Raw genomic sequence first — 18,908 nt, forward strand, 5'->3', positions numbered from 1 at the left:
ACTACAATACAGGGAAAGGAGCAGGATATAACATTTTTTGGGCATGTTAGTCCCAGAGCATCCCATCAGCCAAACTCTAAATCAGGCTCTTAGTCCCACTTTACTCACTGGCCTCTCCCTCCCCCACATATTATTTTCAACAAATACCTTGGCTTGATAGTAATGAAACTTACTCTACTGCAGGGTACGTTACAGGGATTAAGGTAGGTAGAGGTTTTGCTATAGCGGTGTGTCGCTGATCATCATGTGCTAAGCTTTGGCCTTGTAAGTCCCTGTAGTTGACGAATGATGAAAGGGGAAAATTTGAGCAGGTGTAAATCCGTGATGGAAGCCAATGAATTATTTTGGTAGACTGAGACAGAACCTAGGAAAGAATAAAGGAGTAATGAACTAGTAGGAGGTAACTGAGTGGGCATTGGGAAACACATCCTGTTTTTGGTTTGTAATACATTGAAAACATTGTAAATGCTGCATTAACTGAATCAGTTACACATTGCACAGCCAAATTGAACAATGCTGCAGTTAGATCATGGGTGGTGAAATGCCATGGGAAGGGAAGTGATGAATGATGATGAGTGGGATATCTGACTTCCTTAACAAATACAGTGGGTATACTCAATTTGTCAATAAGCAAGCAATGTGACTTACCAACAACTGTCTCTGCTGCCACTGGGACTCCCCCTTCCACCTCCTCGTTCACCTCCAGCGCACTGGCACTGCTGCTGGCTCCAGCACTGGTCTTCTGTGCGGCTAAAAAAAAGACATTTTAGATGCCAGATATGCCTCCCTTTCTTATTTTTTTTTTTTAACAAAACATAAACGTGATACTTCACTACAGTTCAGTTAGCAATATCTTCTATCAAAACAATGACTTTGGGGTGTTTGTTGCAGTTGGTTGACAATGTTTTAAAAGCCAGGTAGTCAAGTCAACCAAACATTTTTCATAATAGAGGGGCAAAGCTTTGATGACTGAGTCATTGAAGTGCAATGAAGGGGTGGAATATTGGTCAATGAAGGGCATATGGTCTTGGTTGGCAAGTGCAAAATGGGACCTCATACTTTCCTGTGATGGTGCACTGTCATGGATGTTGCTAGAATACAAATAAATTATAGCACAACATTGGGGAGAGGGGTCCATCATGACAGTAAACACTCGCTTGTTTTATCTGTTTGAGCATGAGCATGAAAAAGAAACCCTTCTCAACATACATGTGGTGAATGATAATACTAGCTTACTTGTGCCTGCAATTTTCAAAGGAGTGTACCAAAATCTTGTTATATAAGAAATATAAGGGGAGAGAAAAAGCTTGCGAACAAAGCAGAGGAAAGCAACAGACTAGTACAGACCGGAGGAAGTCAGCTACAGAATATGAATGATAGATAAATAGGATAAATGAAATAAAAGGAGTCAGTATAAAAAAATAAACAAGGCAAAATTACAATTATTCTAATAGTGGGGAGAGGTAAAAGTTAGGGAAATTAATAATAGCAGGGGCCAACAAAACAATTGGCCGCATCCGCCACGCTGGTGATGATGACCCCACCCACTGTGACATGGGTTGTGGCAGCTCCTTCTTCATCCACCTTGGAAAAGGCCCTCTTGCTCTTGGGAGCCGATGTTAGAAATAAAAAAGGTTTAAAGAAATAGATTAGCGATACAGTTAATCTCCCCAAAGACATTTTGACAGGCAAGCGCAGTAGCATTGTACTTTTGTAAATCAGATTGCCTGTAGTACTAATAGTATTCCTAATTTCCTAAACCTGAGACCTATTACTAATTTCCTAAACCAAAACTGCATTTGGAACTGCTAATGTTTTGCAATGAATGATGTTTGCTTCCCAAACCCCTTCTATGGGTCAATTTAGTCTCGCTTTTCAATGCATAGATGCATGTTAAACATCACTAGAAAATTGGTACTGTATGAGCTACTTAAGGAAATGCACAGATAACACGAACTCACTGATAGCACTACCACTATCTTAGTGACAGGACAGAAGAGTCTGCATGGCTTCTTCAATTATTAGCCCAAGCGAGCACCGACAAGTATGATTAAGTAGAGCTAAGCACCTGGCTAGATCAAACTAGCTCACATACAATTCATAACATTATGTAAAGAGTGTGAGCAGCATACTATTTGAAAAAAATATGTTAGCACTTTAAAAAACAAACATTAAATAATTAGGAATAGAAACTACGACACTAGGACACTGGTGCTGGGGGAACATGGCACCCTTCAGAGTGCACTGGCAGAGAGCTCTTCAACTTCTCAGTGTATCTAGCCGTGTAATGTGAATGTGAGGCTTGGGATAATGCAAATACCTATCTTTGGTTGAGGACAAGGTTTCTTGTGTGTTCGAAGGGCAGTAACGGTGTTGGCATTCTTATGGTGGTGTTCCAGTAGTTGTCTGGAAGAAGTTGGCTGAAGAAAGAGGTCTGCAGTAGGTGGAGCTGTGCAGGTCTGTAGATGGAGATGGTGTCAAGGGTTCACAAGGACCTGCGAGCCTCAGCACAACTTTGTTTCTGGTGCACTCCAGGAAGTGTCAGTGCTGGCTGGGTGTCCCTGTTCCAGTTCCCTGCAAGGACGACTTTCAGGAGAGAGAAGGAGGAGAATGGGAGCAGGAGCCACATGAGTTTAGGGCGAGGATGTGGAATAAGCGGCAAAAGGAACCTTCAAGGGTCTCCTAAATCTCCAGCTACAGGCAGGAGGGCAACAGGCAATGGGTCTCTGAAGTTGTAGGAAGGGATTCGGGGGAAGCTAAGCTGGAGACTGTTAAAACAGATATGCATTGATAAACAAAAATAACTGCATAGAAACAACATCTGGTGACCTGAGCCAGACCAAGCTAGCTCTGGTTTCCATTCCTTTAAAAAATATTGGTGAAGCAGGAGAATGCAAACATACAGAAAAAATCACAGGGAAAACAAATCTGCAGGGAAAACACTCGGGTTCTGTTTCAGCACCCTCCAATTTGCCTGGGGACAAGCATAACTCCAAAGAATCTTGGGGGAGAGGGAGTAAACAAGAGGAGCATATTGAGATCACTAAATTATTTTTTTACAGTCCAGGCAAGAAAAAAAGAGGGCAATAATTCCTTACCCCTTCAGTTTTGTGAAGCAGATGGTTTAGCAGTACCACAGAGAGAAAATATTGCCATTATAGAGGTGATGGGGAAACAGGGTGGCTCTTGAAATTAGCAATATATTTCAAGTGTTAGTGGTGTGGAACAGGAGTAGACACAGCCCTATGAATCCCAGTGACAAGGTTCCAGTCCAATGATATGCAAGCCTGCTGGGGGTGAGAAGATGATAGTAACCTTAATAGAAGAGATTAGAGGCATGCTTGCAATATCAGGAAAAATCAAAATAAAATACAGGGAGCTTGTGACGACCCAGAGGTAAAAATGAACACCTTAATGGAAACAATGTGTTTGATGGAAGCCTCACTAGAAGAATTGAAAAGGGAGGTTAAAGACAGCCATGGAGAAATTCAAACATTAAAAATAGGAGGAAAAGATCTCCAAGTCCCTGGAAAACAATGCAAGATTAAACAACAAAGGGGGACTGAATTTCCCAGAAGGCTCAGAGGGAGAAGCCATAGAAGGCTTTATGATAAATCTACTTAAAGAGTTTATCCCTTCCGTTGACCTCATGGAGCTGGAGGCGGACATACAAAGGATCCATCATGATCCTTTTACAAAAAGCATAAACAGGAAAAATCCTAAAAACATCCTAAAAACAATTCTGATCAACTTTGTCATACTCTCAATGAAAAAAATCTATCTGAAGCCCTAAAGGCTGGTAGTTTCACAAAAGGAGAATGGTCTTTTCATATTTGGTCAGATATTTCCAGGGCCACACAGGGCAGACAGCAGGAGTTGGGGAAGTACATTCAAAAGCTTAAAGCATTAGAAGCCACTTCCCAAATGCAATTTCATGCTACTCCAAAAATCATGTGGAATAGCAAAATGCATAACATAAGGGGCCCAAAAGAGGTAGGAAATATAGTGTAACATTAAAGCGCACCAGAAATAGAAATAATACATAGAGGAAAAAGAGAGCTCTAACCAGTATAATGAAAATATCCAACTTGGTTTTAGGGAGGGCTCTCCAGGTAGGGCAGGGGGGGTCCCTGGCTCAACAGGAAGACACACTAATAAGTAATCACAGGGCAGAGGAGCATGCAGGGCTACTCGGCTGCTCAGTCGTTTTGTCACTCAGCCTATTTAGGAGGTTCAGAAGCACAGCCTGTACATCCCGCACAGCTCGCCCACCCTGCGCACCCCGCTCGGTTTGCTCTCTGTTTTGCTCACCATTGGCCCCGGACTTTGAGCTCCCTTGGGCACTTGAAAGGTTAGATCCTGATTGGTTCAGTGTCAAATTATTTCACAGAGTAGTGCAGAAGCAGCAGGAGCAGGGATGTGAGGAGAGAGGGGGAAAATGAAAGAGCGGGGAGGTGGCATCCAAGAGGAGGTGTGCAAATTGGAGGCTCTGATTGAGATTGGGTTGATTGGGGACTAGAATGCAAGGCAGCATAGCAGGAATTGTGTGTCCTGGGATGAAGCAGACCAGACCGCCGCCAGTCTTGGCCCGCATCCTGGTATTCGAGGGGATTGAAACTAAGCCTTACCTTAATGAGCAGTGCCCAACCCAGCAGGTAGGAGGCAAGCCCAATGCAATATGCAACATGCCGCTTCCCCAACAGACCATAAAACACAACGTATTTGGGAGCTGGAGATGGAATTCAGCCAATCCGATGTAGGGGTTACTTTGAAATTCCAAGACTTACTTCATCTGAAAAACTATGGCCTCTTAGATAATGTGAGTAAGGTTGATCAATTCCAAAACAATGAAGTGCATACAGTATCTTGCTTGGCACAAGCACACCTTCATCAAGATCTTTCCTGGACTAAAATAATCTCTAATAGCTTGGCACGTGACACCCCGTGCATTTACAATCACCACCGGAGCCTGATTTCTGACCCTGAGAGCTCTTCCACCCTGAAGACGCAACCTATGCATTTTAGTGGCCTGCAAGACAAGACACCTTGCAATGATCAAATATGGCCTCAAGCATGTACAGAGAATGCGACTAATCCAATAGCTGTGCTGGTGGAACTTTGATATACTCCCAATGACCTGAATGGCAATAGCCTTTGATCTCATGACCTTAGGCTGGTTCCAGGCCTTGAACCAAACTTTGTAGATGGTTCGTCTCCTACAAAAAAAGCACAAATAACCCACACAACGTGTTTGGCAACCCTTTCGGATATGGTACAGCCTACCATTGTTGCCATGAACCCCCACTCATCTAAATTGGATATGTAGGTTGATCTATTAAACACCTTTGTTGTATTCATCTTTGGAATCAATACTAAGTTTGAGGCATTAAATAACCTCATATTAAGGGACAAGCAAGATTCAGATGTAGCTTATAGTACATGCCATTGCTCACATATCCTTGAAAAGCTGAGTACTTTACCTCAAGTCTATAGCGCTCTGGTGATAGGAGATGGAGACACGTGCAAACCAAGTAACTGTACAGTATCCAGCAAAGGGGAGCACCAGCCCCCACCCTGATACTGCCCTTAAATACTGTAACCTAGAGCTCGCTGCTCCTGAACCAAATCCCAATTTAGTGAGTAAACCAGCTTACGTGGAGGTAACCTCCTGCACCTCGAGTGGTTCCTCCCTCACTAAGCCACCTTACACCGAACCTAGGTCAACACTGTCTGCATTTCTTAATAATGTACCTCACCCTAGACTTTAGACAAGAGAGCTCAAGCCTTAGACATGTCTTCAGATTCCTCCTCTTCATTGCCACCCTTCTTCTTCACCATCTTCAAGACCTGGTTCAGAGGCAATTCCAAGTAGCGAATTATAATGGAGTGGTTTAAGAAATTGTATTGACACACTTGGTACAAAAAGCTGTTTGCTGTCATAGTATCAAGTTGCCAGTGAGATTTGCTGATTATGATTTGTCATGATATCTATTTTGGTTATTCTTTCCTATTTGGTTGGTTGGGGAGGAGGGGGAAAAATGTGGTATGTTGTTATTGTTCTAATTTACTGTTCCATTCTTGGAGTGTGAGTAATGTTCCAGATTTGGAATGTTTCTTGTGGTTCTGAAGGGTTTCTGTTGGGGTCAGATGCTGGTGACTCTCTGGATCATTTGTAAGCATTCCTGGTCATAGGCTTCTCATTGATTTAATAAACTTTGCTACACCATATATTATTCGCCTGGTCCTGGTGTTATTCATCTCGCCTCAGAAGTATAATCTAAAGTTATCTATATATGCTTATCCTCATGATATTTTGGTAGTCAATATTCTGGTTATGATATCTTTGTGAACTCACAGCCTTATGCTCAATATTCTGAAATACAACCCACCTATTCACTTCCACATCCCAGGAACTGGCTGTTTCCCAATTTATACACCTCGCTTTCTTTACATATTTCAATAATTCATGCAGTCACCAATCTGGCAACCCTCCATCCAAACTCGCCTGCATCCCCCACCCCCATTGTGCTCAATCATTTTTTCGTCAAAATACTCACTCTTCTATTCGTCGTTTTGTGTTCACTGTACAAATGTCAAATACATTGACTTTGCCAATGCTTGTTCAGAAATTCGCCAGCGCGCATGATTATTTACACCGTCTGAATATTTTTTGTTCCAATGGGAAATTCAGTCAATTCATTTGTATAAAGACACGCTATATGTTCTAAATATGTATCCTTTATATCAATGGAACAAGAAAGTGTCAAGTGATGAAATGAATTGTCCCATGCAGTCGGTGACAGTGCAGTGACTTCCTTGTAGCCCTGTTTCTCTGCCGGTAGTTGGAAGGGAATTGACAGCTTCTAAAGAGATAATGCGATTTAAATCATGTAGGTGCATTGTTTATGGCCACAGGTAGACCAACTGTTCTGTGTTCTATGACATTCCATGTAGTTATTTAAACCATGAAAGAATACATCGATTGCCCACGCTTAGTGATGTTTTTGGATGTCATTTAGCAGGCCTTGCCTTGGTGGAGACTAGAGCATATAAATCAAAATAATGAAAGTTTCTAACAAATTACAGTAATGCACGTTAAATGGTGCATTGAGAAGTTTATGTCAAGTTGTTATTTTCTGAATTTATTACATAAATTACTTTGAACTTTTCATCAATGCTGAAAAAAAGCCCCAGCACGCTGATGCTCAAAGGGCCATACATCACATAATTAACATTGCCTGACACGGCCTGTGGGTAATATAATTAAGTGAAAAACACATCTACATTAGGCCTTGTTTGTTTAAAACCTAACATGATGACAGAATGGGGGCATGATGCAATTAGCAGCAAGGAAGAACGAGGAAGAAAAGTGGATGCAGCAATGGTAGATTGTGCAACTAATGTTTATTACAGGTTCGTGCGACATTGCAAGCTAAAATCTAACTTACAAAGGGGCATATTATCAACGGCCAGCGATAATTATAGCTGGCCGTTCATAGCGATAGAAAAATTATCGCCAGCTATCGCTGAATATTATCTCCATGATAACGCTATATTTACAACGCATAGCGCTATGGCGATAATATTTCAGCGATAGCGGTGTTTTCAATGGAACATCGCTGGTTTTCCAGCGATGTTTCATTGAAAACAGAGATAACATTGCTGATAGGACCCTGTGGTCCTATCAGCATAATCCATATCCCATTAAAAGTATGCCTTAGTCAGGAATTTAACAGGTGTTAAATTCCTGAGTTAAGGCTGAGGTAGCGCGATTGTTTTTATCGCTGCACCTCCTTGTTAATATCACGAAGCTGCCTTCACCATATTAACATGTGTTGATTTCACAGCCACTCCTCTTTTGCATCTCATTAGCGATGCGAGGCTGTGAAAAAACGGGCTCTACATCAAGGAAACACGCGCCAGCGTGTCCTTGATGATATTGCGATATAATTATCGCCGCTTTTCGCCCTAAAACGGACGCTAAGGCGGCGATAATTATATCGCCAGCCCTTGCTAATATGCCCCAAAAAGAGCTAAAATTGCAGAATGTTGTTAAACTGGGTGCTCTTAGTTCGAAATGCTTTTCAAATCTGTCCTCAACATGAAGACATGTTGCAATAAATTACCCTTTCTTGTTTATATTATTGTAGTATATGGCTGTAAAAATACCCTGAAATCAGAGGGTCGAAAATGTCTGGGAATGATTACTGTCTAATTGCACACAGGGATTTTGGCTGTTCTAAGCAGTCACAATCTCAGAGGGGGCTGGGGGGGGGGCGACATAACAATTCCGATGTTCTTCCAGTGTCTCTGTTACTGAGACCCTTAATGGCTATTTTACCTGAGCTCCCTCAACACCTTTAATAGAAATCCCCCAGAGACTAGCTAAAGGTCCTTTGGAAATATTCTTTGATCAACTTTTAGTAGCATTTCCCCATCATACTATATCTTTTTGTGCACATATGACCTTCACCTGATGCTCGACAATGCCAATTCTATGGTAATAAATGCCACAGGCATTGCAAATAACATCACAATGAACTTGCTTCATGTTCCCCTTATCAAAAAATTGATAGGTGGGTTGGATGCCTGAATTAATCTCAGCCACTGGTAATTGCTCAAGGTCACATCCAAGGCCATAGTTTTTTTGCCCACCTTGCCACTTCAGATTAGGCCCAACTATATGCAAATCAGTTAGGGTTGAAGTGTTTCAGTATGAACAGTTCAGCCTAAACTGCCAAGCCAGGGCCTCGCTGAACCGGAATACAAGCAACCCAAGAACAGTTTTGCCCTAGTCTGGCAGTAAAGGATGGACTGTTCTCATGCTCATCCACTGTTAAACACACATCTTAGACACCATCACCTTCAATAGGCTGCAATATACAACACAACAATCCCTGTGGAGGTTTCCTAGTCATCCACAGTACTGATCTTCTTCCTTTACACACCCTCCACTCACCACCATCACCGTAAATCCAGTAATACAACTGTCCCTTAGAGGTCTTCCATGTCAACAAATTGAAACCAGATGTCATTACATTTAATACTGCAATCTATCCTGCAGCCAAAGTAATTTATTTTCGGAAAGGCTCAACCTCACTCTGAAAGTCAACCTGAGTATTCATGCCAAGCTGAAGCAATGGCTCAGCTCATTCTGTCCTTCAGCTGCTTGCCTCTATCCCAGACAGAAGAGGCTGCATGCAGAGATAGCTCCATGGGCTTCTACCTTTGTGAGGGTTCTCAATCTTCTTTCTCTGGAGCACTTCCAACTGTTGTATCATTTGTTCTATCCCACATTGGATATTGTAATAGTCTTCAATTTGATGTTCCAGACTTAGCACTTGATATTTTACAGCAGAGACAAAAACTTGTGAATGGAAGTTTTCAGGTCTGAGGAGATTAGACATTATCTCTCCTGCTCGCAAAGCTCTTCGTTTGGCCCCCAGTCTGGGAAAGTATCTGCTTCATACCATCTGTCTTATGCACAATGTGCACATTGACTACAAACTATCAAAGAAAACATACATTTTTCTCACAAAGCAGCAGTTGATAACAAAACACTTCACCCATGTTTCTATGTGATAAAAACCCTCCAGGCCAGGCTGACAGGGCTCTCTGAGAGTCTGTCAGTATAGCTCTGTTTGTCTAGTTTGACTGCAAGCAGAAAAAAACAGAAAGCAAATTTGCAGGAGGGGGAAGAAAGGCAAGGAAGGTGATGAGGGCTGGTTAAGGATGGCAGGTAAAGTTTTATTTTTGTCACCCTTGGGTCAGGGAGGAGAGACCATATTATGGATGGCTCCTGCATTATTTTTCTGCCCATGCTTAGCAGCTGAAAGCAGGAGCAGAGGATTTTGGAGGCCATACATACCATAAAAGTATATATGAGTAAACATTTAATAACACTTATGTTTTTCACCTTGTGGTTCTGTGTGACATCATAGACAACTAGAAGTTTCCTCTAGGGTGTTCTGCAGTGGTGGATACTGATTGCGAAACTGAATGTCGTGGTTGGTCTAGTTGATAGGTGATGCAGCGTGTTACCAGCTTGGGTTACTTACACACCACAATACTCACCTGGGCCCATAATCATTCATACATAAGCTAGTAATGTACCGCTGGAATCAATTTTGATATACCCAAGTGATGTATTTACCTTTACCAAATTCTTACCAATCCAGTCTCCTTGATAATAAAGTTCCTCTGGTCAATTAATCTAGTTGCTAGATCAATAGGTAGAAATGTCATTAACGTCTGTTCTCCAATAACCACAGACTCAAAGAGTTTTAAAAGTTGTATCTAATCAATAATTTTGTGAGTCAAATATCAAATACATGTTATACACCGTTTTTCTTCAGGAAAGAAGTCAAGATTGGTTCAACATAAGTCTCAATTAAAATATTGTGATGACAGTACCTGAAGGAGGGAGAAACAGAGAGCAGTACAAGGACATACTACACAGAATTACATTTACCTAGGATGGTGTGAAGACCAAACTCCTGGCCATGGAGTCAGGTAGAGTCCCCCAGGACAGGTCGGGAGACAAAGGATCAGGACAGGTTCAGGACCGGGAAGGTGACCTCATCTAAGTGCAATGCCAGCGTCGCACCCCTCTCTGGCACCCCTCTCTTCGATTTCTTCCACGAACCCCTTTGTGTATGTGCCTTCTCGATTCTCCCGTGATCCCCTTCTAGATGGTTGGATTCTTCGATCAGTATTTCGGTCTCTTGAGTAGGGTCTCTGGCATCTGCAGTCTGCGTAGGGTCTGTGACATTTAACTAACTAAACTACCTCAGTTATACTATTCTATGTTCGTGTACCGCCCCCAAATGTTTCAATATCGTGGAAACCCTAACTTCTGATTGGGCAAGGGGAAGAGGTCGTCACACCAAGCTAAATGTAATATTTTTCTTAAAACCTATTGTTCTATGTTCCCACCCTTTACTTTACTTTCCCAAGCTTTATTTCCCACCCGCATTTCACATTATGATCAATACATTGTATACACATTTAATTCTTCTCCTTCCTTTCACAGGTCGATTGGTAAGGTTCCCATGAAATTGTTGCTAGTTCGGCCTTGGCTGTGTTTCAATGGTGTCATCATGGTTCCGGGCAGGTTTGAGTGCGCTTGCGCACGAGTTACGTGGGGTAGGGATTTCACTCACCCTCCAAGGCCCAAATACGAACTAATAATAAAGTCAGAAAAAGACATGTTAGAATACGAAAATAAATGAATTCACTGTATACCACTTATCTCTACTCTAATCCCGTTTATTTATATATATCTTTCACATTAGCAATTAAGTAGAACTTGCAAGGTTTAGTTTAAGCAAAGCATGCGCATTAACATGTGAGTTTCAAGCTACCATTTTAGAAGCTATTGCACAGCTGCAAAGTTTTCCCTCCAAGCATAGATAACGTCATACTACGTAGATGCAGTAGTCGCATGCGTAGTAAGAATCACGCGTTTTTGGTGGCCATTTTTAGTGACACTCGGGTTACTGGTTAGTAATACACATAGACAAGCTTCCCCTAGATTCAGTGTAATGTGTGTAATGCAATACTAGTATTTACAAACAGATTGATTACAGTGTTATACGTTATTTAAGAGGATTGCATCCAAGCAAGTCTCTTCTATACGAGACCTTGCTCCATCGATCCCCTCTCTGATAGCATTTTATGCCATCACTAATTTCCACTACTAATTCAGATGCCAACTTTAGCACTTTTCCATTTCTTCCTCAACCCTTTCATTTCTTTCTTTCTCCTTTTTGTGCTGTAAACCCCTCATTCTTTAGTAAAAATCTCCCGTTATTTCTTCCAGCTGTATTTCTTCGTATTTTCTTTTCTTTCCTTTTTCATTCACTTCATATCTCTTTCTCTTTAGACAGCATTTGTGCCAGCACATTATTGCTAATACTTATAGTGTTATTCCCATTATTGGCAGTATTATTTGGCCTAAAATACCTTTACCTATGTTAGAAAACCAACTACCTATGGTAGAAATGCTATTTGTTAATTTCTTCCATACACTGTCAACTTCCAGTGATTTTAAATATTCTTCGAATTTTGTAATATTTTTAATATATCCTCCATTTTCAACATTTTTATCAGTAATGTACGTGCAACAATGTTGCACTTTCAACCTTTTACAGACTCCGCCCTCTTCTGCCAATAATATATCAAGAGCAAGTCGATTTTGCACAAGAATAGATCTGATCGCAACCATTTCTGTATTGATCATCAAGAACCCTCCAGCAGTGTCAGTAGATAACCGATCCACTACTGTAGACAGCTGTAACATTTTCCGGGAATTCAGAATTAAACCCACTGAAGGTATCAATGCACTGAAAATGTCACCTACTATTTCAGAAAAAATAGCTCTTGTTATACGTGTTAGTTCCTTTGCGTCTTCATTGCTTCCAGTGATTCTTTTCATATGGTACACCTTTGGAAATACTATTCCAAAATAGTAACTCCCGTACCAAAGATCAGGCAATCTGAAATAAGCTTTATTGCCACAAACATAATAAATTCCAGGAAATACTGGATCTTTTCCACCTTTTAGTCCCCATTCCCCGATAATCAAGAAAGTATGTTCGTATTCACTGGAACCAATAAACACATTGTTATATTCAGTCTTTAATGTATGGAGGCAGATCGTCCCTTTCTTTGCAAAGTCCAGGGATATAGCAGCATGAGTCTTGCCAGTTTTATAAATTTCATCTTTCTCAGCCCACTGAGGTCTCTGTGGTTTCGGTTCAAAAGCCCTTCTCTGGCAGTCCTGTCTCCTTTGCTCAAATAAATTCAAAAATATATTTTCTTCTTCGTGTAATTCACATGTTAAATTGCGCTTGTGTGCTTCGGCTATATCTATTGTCTTCATTGTTAGGAAATATTCTCCCATAAACTGTGTGTCTTTAGTACTAAGAACTGGGTTCATGCACTTTCGCATAGGAACCTCGGAAAAAATCACGTCTACATTAGAATAATAATATTGTAGTTTTCCTATTCTATAAAACAAACTTGCTAAAAAACTACAAGATATACCATATGTTAATGGAATATGATGATATGTCACACCTTCTGCTACTGACACCGGTAATTTCATACACACATAACAATCACTAACTTCTATAGTGTCCACATACTGTACTAATAACTTTGTAAATACATTTAAAGCAGTATCATTGTCTGTCACGCTGTGCGATATGTCTAACTCATCTGGTGCTTCTAAATCTACTTTGTCTCATTTTGTCCTATTCTCATCTGGTGCTTCTAATGCTACCCTATTTCCTTTAATGTTAGCTACTTTCTCATTTATCTCGGTGTTATTCTTTTTCTTTGCAACCATCAAATAAGGGATGGCGACTGTCAATACTAACCAAACTATAAGTACTAAAAATATGCTACATATACATATTCTACAACATTTCTTTACACAGTTTCGTTTCAGTTTTCCAGCAACTCTATTGTCAGCCATTTTCTTTTTGGATAAGAAGATATTTCTTCTTCAATTTAGAATTTCAATCTGCGACAGAATCTTTGGGGAAAAATACAAAAGTTTCTTTCACGCTGGTCTCACTTCTACGTCAATTTGTTCTGCATTTAATTCTTCATCACTTTCTTCATTCATTTCCAGATTCTCGAAATCCTCAAGAATAACGTATGTCCATTCAGGACATTTGAATTTATTGTTCAGTATTTTCAATCTTGTGCTTCTTCGTTTGGGATTTTCAGTTGATGGTCCAGACTGACTGGATACTTCGTCTACTTGGTCCGGTTCTTCACTTATTGTTTTACGGTGGTATTTCAATCTCTTGATAATACTAGGCCAATTATCGCCTTTTCTGATTCTTTTGGCTTGCACTGCACTTTCACTTTCTTCAAGTGTTCTTTTGTTTTTGTTAATTTGTGGCACAACTTGGTTATTTTCGCCTTCAGAATCTCTCTCTATCTGACCTTGTCCAGGGCTTATCGCCTTAATATCATCTACCTGGATGCGTTCTTCTTCCCCAATCTGACCCTGTTCAGGTTTTATTTCAATTTGTTTTTCTTCTTCTTCCTGAACCCGTTTTTCTTTTCCTAACTGGTCCTGCTCAGGTCTTTCTGTTTCTTGATTTTCTTCTGCATGAACTTGGTCTCTAAGACCTATCTGTCCCTTCTCAGACTCAGGGGTTGTGACTTCAATTTCTTCTGTCTGAGTAGTTTGCTCTCTCCTTGTCTGGTCCTGCTCAGGTTTCATAACAGTTGTGTTTTCACTTACCTGAGCGCGTTCTTCTGCTCCTATCTGGTCCTCACTTTTTTCCTGACTAACTAATCTGGTTTGGCTTCTTGTTCTTACAATCACTTCAGGTATATCTACTATTGGGATCCAATCGTCCTGACTGGTGCTTGGTTGTTCTTGGTCAGCTATTTCAGGATCTGGTATTCTAGATCCTTCAGCTGTACAACCTTCAGCAGCCCCAACTTCTTGAGTCAGTTGAGGTCCTTCCTCGTCAGGTGCTAGTACTCTTTTTGTATGGCTTGCACGAATCCAATTAGGCAAGCCTGCACATTTTACTGCTGCTGTTGTAACCAATATAACCTGATGTGGTCTTTCCTACCTGGGTGCTAGGCACGATTCTCAAGTGTGATTCTTCACAACTACCCAGTCACTGGGATTCAGATCATGCGCTTGGTTCGGCTGCCTGGCGACTGAATCTTCTCCAACTGGTGAGAGATAGAGCGCACTTGGACAGCCAACTCTTTGCAATACATCAGTACCAAATCATCAGATATATTCAACAGCTTGTGTCCTGGTATACATGCTTGCCTCATTGCTCTTCCCATGAGTATTTCATGGGGACTCAATCTGGTATTTTTGACTGGAATACTTCTGAGTCCCATCAGAACAAGAGTTAAAGCATCAGGCCACTCCAGTGGGGTGGATGCACACACTTTTCCCAGTCTTGACTTAATTGTGCCATTCAATTGTTCTACCACTCCAGAAGCCTCTGGGCGGTATGCACAGTGCAGCTTTTGTTCAATTTTAAATGCTTCACAAATTAATTGAATTATTTCATTATTAAAATGAGACCCTCTATCTGATTCAATAGTTACTGGAAAACCAAACCTAGGAATGAGTTCTCTCAATAGGAGTTTGGCCACTGTCAAGCTGTCATTTCTTCTGGTTGGGTATGCTTCCACCCACTTTGAAAATAAACAAACTATGACAAGTACGTATTTCAATCCTACACAAACAGGCAACTGAATGAAATCTATTTGAAGCCTTACAAATGGACCTTCTGCCTTTCCAATTTTTCCCATACTGACTATTGTTTTCTTGCCTTGATTCATTTGTTGACATGTCAAGCATCTCTGGCAAAGACTCTCTGCGACATTCCTGAATTTCGAATTAAAACAATCTTGTCTGAAAAGTCTAATAATAGCATCTCTGCCTTTGTGGGTGTTTCCATAATACATCCTAGCCACTGGTGCAAGCATACAGTCTGGCATTACCGGCCTGTCATCTAAATAGACCCATACACCATCTTATGCCCTTCTCTGACACCCAACTTTTTCCCACTCTTCTCTTTCTTTTGTTTCCACTTCATCTTGTAGTTCTCTTACTTCTTTCCATGTTTTTAATCCTGAAAGTAGCATAACTTGGCAGCTGATTCCACATGTTTCAATTTTCTTGATTACTGTTATTTTATATTTGGCGCAGTGTTGGGCAACCTGGTCAGCATATTGGTTACCTGCAGTCACATGGTCATTTCCTGACTGATGTGCAGCACCCTTGACCACTGACACTTCTTTTGGCAATTGTATTGCCTCAAGTAATTCTTTCACAAATATTCAGTTTTTAATGGGAGACCCTGAAGAAGTCAGGACGTCCCTCTGCATCCAGAGCTGGCCAAAGTGCACAACCCAGTAACCATACTGGCTATCAGTGTAAATGGTTACTCTCCAATTGTTCCCACTTTTGCAAGATTGGATTAAAGCTATCAATTTGGCTACTTGTGCAGACTTGACTCCTGGTAAATAGGATGCTTCGACTATTCCGGCCAATGTACACACAGCGTAAGCAGCACTCAGTCCTCCTTCCTCATGGCATATACATGTGCCATCTACAAAGAGCTCATGTTCGGCATTCTTCAAGGGCTCCTCCTGTATGTCTGGACGGGGTTTGGTACTGAGTTCCGTCAAGTCAAGACATTCGTGTTCAACTTCATCTTTCACTTCTTCATTGTATGCATCTGGTCACAAGGTAGCTGGGTTAAGAACAGTGCATCTGACTATGGTCACGTTTTCAGCCCCTAGTATAATTCTCTCATATTTTGTCATTCTACTAGGGGTAAGATACTGAGTTCGAGGTCTTGTTAAAACAATTACAACTGAATGAGGGATGTACACTTTTACAGGGTGTCCCATCACAATGGACTTGCTCTGTTCCATACCCATGCACGTTGCAGCTACAGCTTTTAGACGGCTGAAATGCCAGAAACCGGTCCTAGGAAGCTTGTTTCCGGTCCAGGGAAGACATGGCTTGGCAGTTCGGGCTGGACTGTTCCCATGAGGCACAGGGTCAGACTGATTTGCATATGGCCATGTCTGAACTGGGGTGGCAGAGTGGGCTAAAGAACGGTGATGGATTAAACCCAGATCAGTTGACTGGGGGTGAGTGCTTGCAATGTTCAACACTCCGTCCATCATTTCCTTTGGTTTTTGCTTTGTTCGCCATAAGTTGGAAGGGTATGCTCAGACGTGAGTCCCTTGCTCACTTTGCCACTGGATTCAAGCAAGCCTGGCTGAAGACGGCTGAAATGCCAGAAACCAGTCCTAGGAAGCTTGTTTCCGGTCCAGGGAAGACATGGCTTGGCAGTTTGGGCTGGACTGTTCCCATGAGGCACAGGGTCAGACTGATTTGCATATGGCCATGTCTGAACTGGGGTGGCAGAGTGGGCTAAAGAACGGTGATGGATTAAACCCAGATCAGTTGACTGGGGGTGAGTGCTTGCAATGTTCAACACTCCGTCCATCATTTCCTTTGGTTTTTGCTTTGTTCGCCATAAGTTGGCAGGGTGTGCTCAGACGTGAGTCCCTTGCTCACTTTGCCACTGGATTCAAGCAAGCCTGGCTGAAGACGGCTGAAATGCCAGAAACCGGTCCTAGGAAGCTTGTTTCCGGTCCAGGGAAGACATGGCTTGGCAGTTCGGGCTGGACTGTTCCCATGAGGCACAGGGTCAGACTGATTTGCATATGGCCATGTCTGAACTGGGATGGCAGAGTGGGCTAAAGAACGGTGATGGATTAAACCCAGATCAGTTGACTGGGGGTGAGTGCTTGCAATGTTCAACACTCCGTCCATCATTTCCTTTGGTTTTTGCTTTGTTCGCCATAAATTGGCAGGGTATGCTCAGACGTGAGTCCCTTGCTCACTTTGCCACTGGATTCAAGCAAGCCTGGCTGAAGACGGCTGAAATGCCAGAAACCGGTCCTAGGAAGCTTGTTTCCGGTCCAGGGAAGACATGGCTTGGCAGTTCGGGCTGGACTGTTCCCATGAGGCACAGGGTCAGACTGATTTGCATATGGCCATGTCTGAACTGGGGTGGCAGAGTGGGCTAAAGAACGGTGATGGATTAAACCCAGATCAGTTGACTGGGGGTGAGTGCTTGCAATGTTCAACACTCCGTCCATCATTTCCTTTGGTTTTTACAGCTTTTAGACAACCAGGCAATGCAGATGCTACAGGGTCCAAGGTAGCAGAAAAATATGCCACAGGACATTGCATTAGACCATGTCTCTGTGTTAAGACTGAGAGTGCACATTCTTTGGAATAATCTGGCATACCTAAGGCAGGTGCTTCACACAAACAATTTAGTAATTTCACAAAGGCTTCCATGCTTTGATCATCCCACTCTATTGGGTCTTTTGCTCGCTTCTTTGTTATTTGTGTCAGGGGTTTTGCCAATAGAGAAAACCCTACAATTCATTGTCTGCAATATCCTACAACACTAAGGAACATCCTTATTTCCTTTTGGGTTTGTGGTAATTGCATTTGTCTTATTATTCTTTCAGAGGTCACTCTTCTTATTCCTCGTTCTATCTGATGTCCCAAATATTTAACTACTGTTCTGCAAAACTATAATTTCTCTGGGGACACTTTATGTCCACCTTTGGCTAGATGGATCAATAAAGCAATGGAATTAGTAACTCAGTCATCCCTTGTTTTTGATGCAACCAATAGGTCATCAATACACTGTACCAGGACTGACTTACTAGGCAGCACTAATGTTTCAAGACACTTTTTCAAAATTTGGTTAAAAATCGAAGGACTTTCAGTATACCATTGAGGAACGGGATTCCAAACATAAATACGATTCTCAAATTTGAAAGAAAATGAAAACTGACTATCAGTATGCAATGGAACGGAGAAAAAGGCATGGCATAAATCAATTATGGTAAACCATTCTGCCTTCCATGGTATCTGGTACAAAATCACTGCAGGGTTGGGTACTATAGGGCAACATAGCACAACAATCTTGTTTATCTTCCTCAAATCTTGAACTACCCTATATTTTCCATTAGGTTTCTTAATGCCAATTATAGGTGAATTACAGGGACTACTCATTATTTCTTTTAAAATGCCTTGCTCGACCATTCAATCAATTTCTGCTGCAACACCAGCTTTTATTTCCGGACTCATTTTGTATTGTCGAGTATTTGAATAAACTGCACCTTCTTTCACAGTCACATTCACAGGATACACATTTGTCATTAATCCTACTTCTTTTCCTGTGAAATCCCACACTTCAGGATTTACTGTTGTTTTGACCTCATTTGGTAACTTAGCCTTTGTCATCATGGAAAACAATTCATCTACTTCTGTTCCTTGTTTGGCTAGCATGATTTTGTATTCTCTGTCT

The sequence above is a fragment of the Triturus cristatus genome, chromosome 3_2, assembly GCF_964204655.1.
Source record: "Triturus cristatus chromosome 3_2, aTriCri1.1, whole genome shotgun sequence".
Classification (NCBI taxonomy): domain Eukaryota; kingdom Metazoa; phylum Chordata; class Amphibia; order Caudata; family Salamandridae; genus Triturus; species Triturus cristatus.